The sequence below is a fragment of the Leptosomus discolor genome, chromosome 7 (genome assembly GCF_034619465.1).
Source record: "Leptosomus discolor isolate bLepDis1 chromosome 7, bLepDis1.hap2, whole genome shotgun sequence".
Lineage (NCBI taxonomy): Eukaryota > Metazoa > Chordata > Aves > Leptosomiformes > Leptosomidae > Leptosomus > Leptosomus discolor.
This window is the reverse complement of record NC_141397.1, coordinates 48,843,755-48,853,753: the sequence shown is the minus strand read 5'-3', so window position 1 is coordinate 48,853,753 and position 9,999 is coordinate 48,843,755.

Genomic DNA, 9,999 nt, shown 5'->3' with positions numbered 1-9,999 from the left:
TTCCAAGGAAATTTTTAATGTGCTGATATCTTAAAGTGGTAGCTGTTAATGGATGATGAATTTGAAATGAGCTTTTAGCAATTGGATATACTTTTACAGGCACTTTGCTGTCTCAATTTTTGCTACACAGAAGGGCATTAAGACCACTGTAGAACCTCACTTGTACTAACTTTTATTTAAAATATGACAGCTTTTACTGCTGCCCTTTTAACTTACAGATTTTTGCCTCAGGGATGGTTTCCATCAGTTTGAAAACTATATGTAGCTTTTATATTTGCTGTCAACTGTGTTTGATAGTAAAGGTAACAATACAAAAATTATAAATATTAACTAGTTCATAGTTTTCTCATTTTAAGAGATACACCGTGGTGAGACTGAATATTTTACTTAGGAGTGGGTAGTAATGCAGCTCATCAGGCATGTGAAGATTGGAAATTCAGTTGAGACATGTGTAAGTGATTTCTGGGCATCTTGCCTTCACAGATCCACGTGGTGCTGATGGTAGGTAATTTCATCGCAGTTTGGCAGTTTTACCATTCATAATGACATATAGTCCTATTATATATGTGGGGACTACATGACGTGAAAAATCCCTCAAATGTTGGGGGGATCTCACTACTATTGGATTAATTAATGCATGTCAAGAGAAAGGGCAGATAAAATAGCCTTCAGCTAGTTGAAAATACTGAGCAGACATCGTGTGAGTTTTCTTGCATAACTAAGGATCATCAGCCATGTTTAAAATCTCACTGTAATGAACTTCGCCAAGTTTTGAGTACCGTTTTCTTTCAAGCAGTGTTTTCTTCTCCCCTGTAACAGCTAATTTTATGTAAAATTAATTCAGTTGCTCTTGTCTGTTTTTGACAAGAGCATTTATACTTGGCTCTCCTGTCAGAACAAAGTGAAAAAAGGAAATTACTGAGTTGCTGTTTCAGCCTGCTGGTTTCTTTTCAGTATAATCTCTCTAGCAAGATCCTTCAACTAGTCCCACTGTTTCCAGGATCAGGGCACAGCATAGAGGCTCACCAGTTGAACAGCAGCCTTGAGGAAAAAGATAACAACCATCTCATGCCAGTCAGTGGGCCGCAGTGTAGAAGGGGGTTTTGTGTTCATAGTGGTCCAAGCCAAAAAGTACAGACAAGGTTGCGATGCCCTCTTCAAGCATGTAAGTGTGTTAGTACTGCAGGCTGAGTCGGGGAATATGGTAGTGTTTTCACCCAGAAGTTGAGCAGCATTTTAGTTTCAGGTTTTATAGGGAGTGGGGGCAAGTTCAGCATGAGAAAAGAGGCAGGGGGGCTGTTTTGGGTTACTGTTTTTACAGATTTTCACAGCAAGGGTTGTGGGCTGGCAAGAAAGCAATGAAACTAGCCAATGTTGAAAAGCAATATGTTGTGAAAGGGGAGGGTGGGGCATCCAAAAGGGATCAGACCAGCCAGAGGAGCAAGATGCTGTTCTAAGGCTGGGAGAGCACAGACCTTTTCTGGAGGGAGACACAAGAACTTCTCGCAGTCCAGGTTTTACTGCAAGTAGCCGCTAAACCCATGCCCTAGCATGCTAAAAAACAATTCCAAGGTGTTTTTCAGTGGAGCCCTCATTCTGGGATAAAGTTTGGGATTTGTGTAAGTTCTGAAAGACTGTATATTGGTTTAGAATGTTACCGCAGTAGCATACTTACCCTCATGCAAACTGAATTGGTTTTCATCAGCTTCATACTCAATAGTGTGCATATATATATAGTCGACTCATTCTGCAGTTTGCTCTTGAAAGCAAATGCAAACTATAGCAGTGACCTTCCTTCTGTTTCTCTCCTTAGTGGTTAAAATGCCTATTTTTCATGTTCATAATCGATTATAGTATCTGACTTCAGTTCATCGGTGTTTCTTGTGGAAAAGTAAATAAACCAATGAACTAAAAAAGAAATATTTGAAGCATGAGTGTCTTTATTGAGGCTGGGTTTGAGTTTGAGTATTTGTTTAGCTCAGGTAACACTGAACAGTGCAATAAACTAGCCAACCTGGTTTGCTTCTGTTTTGCTTCCTTTTCTAAGGAAGCTGTCTGTGCTTCTATCAGGGCATGCTTCAGTTGCCTTTAGGTTAGCTATTGTGGTTGTACCTGTTAGGTCTCCAAGAGAATACACAGTAGTTTGCACTTTTTTTAAAAAAAAAAATGCTTTCATGAAGGTGTCTTGCATAACACTGCAAATATTGATAAAGGTCTTGTTGCATGTGATGACAGTATTTTATAGAGGATGAAAAGAAAACTAAAACTGCAAAGTCAGCAAATTCCTGGGTACATGCTAGATTTTCAGTTGTGAACTATCCCACTGAAGTAAACCTACAGTTCTTGCTCAAGTTTTCCCTAGTTCTTTAAGAACTGTATTTTACAGGCTGAACACCTCTTTTTTGATGTTTAGTCCCTTTTTAATAAAGAGGATAGGATCAAATATGTCTTTCTAGAGCATTTAATGTTGTCTGTAAAGCAAGAAAAACACAGGTCTAACATGTTTGGTTTACTCTGTGTATGGTCTGGAGGTTTCCAAAACTTAGAAATAGTGTTTCTGCATCTTGTTTCGCTCAGTGGCATTATGGTGAATTTGTGTATTAGAAATTTGAAAAATGGCTTACTGCATGCCTTGGCTGTGTGCCTAGCTGTACAGGAGAGGTGTTAACAAACGTCGCATCACTGCTTTGAGTGGAACTAGTGCTAATTTTGTTGGTTTACGTGCAGGCGTGTTTTCTAAATATTTTTATAGAGAGAAGGTGAATAGTCCTGCTGAATTGAAACAAATTTTTAAAAAAGGAAATGTTGAAAGCAAATACCACTTCAAGCTTTAACGCCGGGCCCTACAACTGCAGCAAGGCATCGGTTTCTCGGGGTGCACCCAGCACCCACCGCTCTCGGGACGTCCCCCGCGGCGGAGCCGGTGCGCGGTGCCTGCCGGAACGCCCCCGCTTTGTTTGTCAGCGGATCGTTACGGAGCTGTTGCAGGGCCCGTTACAAAAGGGAACCGCACCGAGGGTTGCCGAGCACCGTCCTGCCGCCGTTCCCCCGCGGCGGGGCTGAACTTTGCATCCCCCCAGGCACAACCGCGCCGGCCCCTCTCAGATAAGGGGGGCAGCATAGCCCGTGCCTGGAGACGCTGCGGCGCCGTTCCGTGCATATAAACATCACTGTGCGTACTTCAGACCGCCCCGCCTCAGGAGCGCAGCGCCCGCACCCGGGCGCCGGTGAGGGCGGGTGCGGCTGCTGGAGCTGTCAGCAAGCGCCAACCCGCGCCCGGCGGCCTGCTCTGCTCTGCTTCCCTCCCCTCCGCGCCTCTGCCCCTGCTCCCGGCCGCACCGGCGGTGCCCCGGCCCTCCGCGCCCCCCCCGGCCGACGGCAGCTGCGGCGCCGCCCACCGGGTGCCGAGAAGGGATGGAGCGGCCCCGTCCCAGGGCTGGGCACGCCCTTCCGCCCCGCCCCCCTCTCTGTCGCCCCGTGGATTGGTGGATGGCGTGTGTACACACACGGGATGGAGCCAATAGCGCTGGGAGGGCGCCTGACCTCACGCCGCGCGGAGGCCAATAGGCGCACCCCGTTGCCAGACGCCGCCAAGCTTGTGCGGGGGAGAAGGACCCGGGCAGAGCACGGCGCGGCGGCGGAGCGAGGCGGCGAGTGGGGCCGGGCGCGGGGCGGGTGGGGGGGGGGCGTGCAGCGGCGGCCGAGCTGGGGGCGCCGCGAGCGCTCGCGCCGCCACGCGCCGGGGCTCGCGGACTGGCCCTGGTGGGCTCCCGTCTGCGGGGCCTCCTCGCGAGCGGCGGGTGCGCGGGGCCGGCCCGGCCGAGAGGCATCGGCGGCGCGCGGGGCCGGGCGGAGCGGCGCGGGTGGCTCCTGCCGCGGCGGCTGGTAAGGGACCGTCGCCGTCTCGTTGTCTCGGCGCCGCTGTCTAGGCCCGGCCTGCGCTACCGCCTTCCCTCCCCTTCCTCCCTCGCCGCTGCCGGGCCTGCGGGCGAGCGGGGGGCCGGGGGTGGGCCGCGAGGGAGGGGCAGCGCCTTTCTTCACGGCAGGCCGGGGCGCCGTGTCCCCCGCCCTGCGGCGCCTAATGGCCGCCCCCCACCCCCCCTCTGCCCCGCGCCGTCTGGCGGCCCGCTCCCATCGCCGCCCCCCGCCCTGGCCGTGCCGCACGCGGGGCGGGCCCCACCCGCGCCTGACACCTGCGGGCGGCCGCGGGGCGGCGGCGTGCCCGGCCGGCGGGTGACAGCCGCCCTGCGCCAGCCGCCCTGCGCCAGCCGCCCTGCGCGCCGCCGGGTCACCCGGTCCTCCATTGTGGGCAGCGCGCCGAGAGCGGCGGGCCTGGGCCGGCGCCGCGGCGGGTGTGCGCGGCCGCGGGGCGGCCCGGGCTGGCGGTGGGGCAGGGCTGGGGCTGGGGCTGGGGGCGAGGCCGGCCCCCGCCCCGGGTTGCGGCTCAAGGAGGGACCGGCGGAGCTCGCGGCCGTGCAAAGTGCAGCGTGAACTTCGTTGCGGGGTTGTTTTGACTCAAGGGTTTTATCGGGAGAGGGTTAGTCCGGCAGCAACAACAACAAAACTTGACTGCGTACCTCTTCCTGCGCCCTTCGAGTCACAGGCCTTCCCTGGCTTTCTGCCGTAAGGGGTTTAACGGCGGAGGTGAATCCACGTACAGATACCGCCTTCGGAGTCGAGAATGCAAACAATAGGGGGAAAATGCGGAATAAGGGAACTTCCGTGAGATGTGGAAGAAAACCGCAACTGAGAGAGTGCTCCCTCATTGAGCAAAGGGGTGGTGCTGAGCCGTATGTCAGTGCTTGTGCTGCTTTCCGCTGTAGAAAGGACTTTGGCTTTCATTTTCACTGTCAATTTTTGAATTGACAGAGAAAATGAATGGTTTAAATTGATACCATTTAACATACTATGTAAAAATTTGTAAAAAGTTATTACTTGGTCAGTTTAATAATTTGGAAATCAGTTCAATTATTTTTGTGGCTCTTCATTAATGCTTTTAACAGCTGATGGTTTGGGGTTTTTTTCAACTGCTGTCACTGATGTAGGTTAATTGTGCTGACAGAAAACAGAGCAAAATATTGGAGGTTGTGTGATGGTGTAACTAATTGCAACTTCATGGAATCTTTGATTAAAAATAATGTTATGCTAGTATAAATTGATGCTATTAAAAGAGAAATGAATCAATTTTTCTCCATTTCTTTGCTCTTCCCAAATTAACTTTAGTTCATTTGATTATATTATATGCTGTCTTATACAAAAAATGTGTGATTTGTATACATGGGGCAAAGGCTCATGACAGATGACCACTGTTATAGAAAAATGCAGGACTGTATTTCACAGCCTGTGTTTGTGCCAATGCTGTGTGTACTCAGAAATGTTTTGTACACGGTGAAGTACTGAATTTCAGGAACTTCTGTTGAAAATATTATATAGGGTGCTAACTACAGCGCTTTGAAGAAACGTGAAAGAGTACAGGGAAGTTTGCATTATAGAAAAGACTTGGCAGGAGAGGTGGTCATAAGAGGCCAAAAAGGACAAATTCTTCTTTGAAAACTTTCATATTGTGAAGTGAGTCTAGTGCCTGTAGAAGAGAAAAGAGTAATAGGGCAAATGATTTAGTTCTATACTAAAGAAAAAGCTGAAAATTATTAAATATTTTCATCCATTATTCATTATCCATCTCATGGATGAATTTAAGAGTGTTCTTATTTCAAATTATTGGGCTTTCTTGTAACAGCTTCCTGTTTGTACCGAAAATCACTGTTGTAACAGAACAGAAAAACTTGTTATTGCTGCAGAGGGTTCTGACTGGCAACCTCACTTTACGAAGTGATGAGGTAGTTTTTCAATACAGCATCTTGACAGCAGCTGCCCAGCGTAAAGGGGATAGGCCAAACAGTTCAGCTGGGCAAAAGGCACAGTGCTGGTTTGCAAGGGATGTCAGTGCTACAGGAGAATTCTTTGTCTTCGTCTGCTCTTGTATCTGTTGGACACTACTGTAGGGGTTTCTTGTGAATCTGGACAGCTGTGAGCATCTTCACTGTGAAGATCTTTCAGTGGGTTTGGCTAAAAGTGTTGTTAGAGGTTTACAAAATAATAGGAACCAAAATCCCAACTTTCCATCCTCTTGAAGAATTTACAATGTTACTCTGTTTAAGTGTGCAGACCTCTTTACTGTGCTTACAGGGAAGTTTAGTGCAAATCTTGAAAAGCGGTAGAAGAGCAGCAACCTGATCTGGTTAGGGGAAGGAAGCTGCAGCCCATACTGTGTAGATAGTAATACTTAAACTTCTGCGTCCTAATAGGGAGCAGAAAGAGTTCTTCAGTTATAGCTGGTCTAATTCAGTTCTTGGAATTGCATTTCTTGTGATGCGATACCTTAAAATAGTATTCTTAGGATTGACTTCAATAAATGACAATTTCTGAAATTGTTTGATTTTTCTACATACTTTTTGTGCAATGATTAAGAATTTCTTCTCTGCCTGTCATAGGACATGACTACTAATGAACCACAGTGAATCTTAAAGTAGGAAAAATAAACTATCTAGTGCAGTGCAAGAAAATACACTTGTGGTGTTCTTGTGTGCAAAGGCAAGAAGCCACTAGAATCAGACACGATTATCATAAAATTTTAAGTATTCAGTGGAAAACAATCCAAATGTCTTGGTGTGGCAATAGTACATGTACTGCATCAAAGCTGATATATGAATGCCTGTTGCAGGATCTGAAAAATGAGGTATATGCTAGGAAATATTGTAAAAAGATCCAAGTGTGGTAGCGAGTGACAATTTTATAACAACTTCCTGGTTTGATTCTTCATGTGTTTTTTTGTAACATCCAGTATTAGAATGAAATTAATTCTTCTTTCCCCCGTTATTTGATTTGTAGGCTAGAGCTTTTGCGAGAAGGTGAGGCAGTACTGAGTGATCTTAGATTTTCATTAAAGGAACTGTTTTGCTACTTTGATTTCCTCTGTGCAGTGATAGTTTCCAATAAAGGTCTTTACAGACTGTTCAAATTTACTTTTACACTTTGCAGCATTAATAGCATAAAAATCAGTCCAAGCAAATCAAACTGCATGCCTGATAGTTCAGTTTGCAAGACTACTATATATTATAATATATGGTAGTGTAATATATGCCAATAATGCGTATACTAGTATATTCTAATATATGTATTAGAATCTGTAGCAAAAGTACAGCTTTCTAGAATATCGTATTTCCAGTGAAATACAGAATAGTAATTAAATGAGAGGGGATGATATTTGGAAATATCTTCCCCTAGATCTAGCTATTCACTTAGTACTGTTGAAGAAACTCTGCTTTTCAGAACACAGTCTGCAAAATCCACAGCCTACTGAAGCCACTTTGGAGAATATTTGTCTTTACTGAAACTTATAGCAATTTTTAGATTTTTGCAGCACTGACTTGGTGATAAAATAATGCTTTGGCCAGCTCTATCACAATATTGGCTGTCACAACAGAGACCGAAACTAACCTGGAAAAAGATTAGTGTTTGGTTTTGTTAGTATGCTTGGTTGTGACCTGCAGCACTTTAGGTGTTGGCACAATTTCATTCTTTCTGACTTGATGGTAAAGTTTAAAAGAGAGGTAGAAGACAACTTGTTAACTTCCTAAATCACTTAAGCATGAATTCCAGAGGGAGGTCCTTTAGAGGTATCTTTGAAGGATAGTGTATCCAGAATTGTCAACGGCACTGTGCTCTTCCTGGTTTACAGCCCTTAGGGTATTTCATAGACACGAACAGCCAAGTGTTTCACAAAACTTCTGAAGATGCTGTTGGTTAACGTACCTTCTAGAAATAATCCATGTTGCAAAGGTGATGTTCCTTTTCTTTTGTCTCATTTTACACTATTTCAATCAGTGAGACGTGCCCTGACCATCAGGTTTTACATAAACAGTGATAAGAGGAAGCAGTGATGGTAGTTGAGATGGTGCTTCTCCTGTTCCTAGACAGCTGGTTCTTTCCTAACAGTGAATGGAGTGCCAGTGTCCCAAACATGAAATTTTTCTTAACTTCTCTAGACTGAAGTCCATTTCGGAATGTAATTCTGGTCCTGCAGCTTAATTATTTCTCTCCTGTGGAAGTTAGGGCATGCTCTTCTGTTTGGCAAGTCAGGTTTCTCCTGTTTCATCAGGTTCCTCTTGCTGCCAGATTTGTCTCAGTTTGTGTGGGAATAGCAAGTGATTCAGTTCTGTTTTACAACCTCTGTAGTTCTTTGGTTCAACAGACTACCTTAATAACTTCTATTGGGTGACTATATCATCTGGCAGGGTGCATGAAAAGGTTGCTTTGATAGGAACTCATAATCCATTTCCCCACAGTAGGTGTTATCAGATATGTTCTGCAAGAATAAATGATCGTTTTCATTCACTGTTTTGTTATTTGGATTATCAGCCCAAAATGCAAGTGGAAAAAAATCAAGAAAGATAAGGTCGTATGTTCAGTATTAAATTAGCAGGTTGCTACAGGTACACGCTGTCTTTAAGGCTATGAACTTTTAGTGAAGTTGTATAGATGAATTTTTCAACTTGGTAGCAGCTATTATAATGATACTTGTTGGAATTAAAGTCTTAAAGCAGATGTATCAGTATTTGCTCATTAAGGCTTGTGGATGCCAATGCACTAACATATTAAAAGTCACTTGTGAACCATAACAGTCATCCAAGTATTAAACCTTTCCCATCTGAGCAATAGTTGTAAATACCGGAATAACTGTAACTGACCTGTAATAGAAATTATGGTGGTAACATGACCAGTAATTACGAATGAGATTAGGAACTGCAAGTGAAAGTGATCTTATGTCTCCAGAGTGAAATCAAAAACCTTTGTGTGCATGGGCTCTCCGTTTGTTGTAAGGAAGGAGCTAGGTAACCTTTCCTTTCATTATAAACTTGACCTTCAGACTTGAGAAACTGTTCTCTTAACTATGCAATCCAATTGTCGTAAGCTTCAGCTTGAATTTATTTCAAATTCAACTTGCAATTGCAAATACATTTAAACATTCTTTTACAATAAATAACTTCATACATACAACTGATAAAATTTCAAGCTGTGTATTGATTCTGTATAACAGCAAGCTTCTGCTGTCTGGCAAAAGCAAATTATTCATCCTGCTTCTTGCTGTATAAGAAATTGGGAAAGCTAAGATCTGAAGACAAAACATCCCCCTTCTCCCTAATGGATTTTTGAAGCATGCACACACTCCAGTGAACTCTTCAAAAGCATGAAGTAGTCGTCACACAAACAAACCGTAATCCCACCTTTTGTCACATTTCAACCCATAAGTAAATTTTCAGGAGATCATAAATGCTTTTTTTTCAGAAACAGAGTCATGATGTGGTTCTGCAAACCAAACTGAACTGATCAAACAGCTTGCTAAATCTGAAGGGTTAGTCCTGTCCTGTGCACAGGCCTAGATGGTCATCTGAGCTGTCAGTGGCTTGCAGCATATGGAAAACTTTCTTCTTCCCCCTTTCAGCCCCATTGTTGCTATTCTGACGATATTAGATCTAAATTGGCTCACTGAGAGGGTCAGGTAGAAATGGGAGTTGTTGTAGCGTGGGGAAGAAATGGAAAGTGGAAAAAGTAGGGAAAAGTGGAAGATCCCTTTCAGCAATGGTAGCAGGGGTAGGATCTTACATCAGTGCAACTTGTTTCATGGAATTGTTCCCTTCAGGTAATTTTGTGTGCTGTAATCAGTATTTGAGAGCTTGTGCGTCACTAGAAAAATCCCTTTCTGCCTTTGGCTCAATTATAACTAAAGAAGTATGACATTTTTTGTAACCTTTACCCTTCAGTGAATACTGTCGTAATCTTCAGTCCATGCAAGAGTAGAGTTAATCATGGCTTTAAACTAGAACAAAGCTTCTAGCAAATTATAAGGAAAATATAGGAAATGGTTACTAAGTCTCTCTCTGCATCATCAGGTTCTTTATCCCTGTGTAACTTGGTGATCTTTAATTAAATGCAAATGTA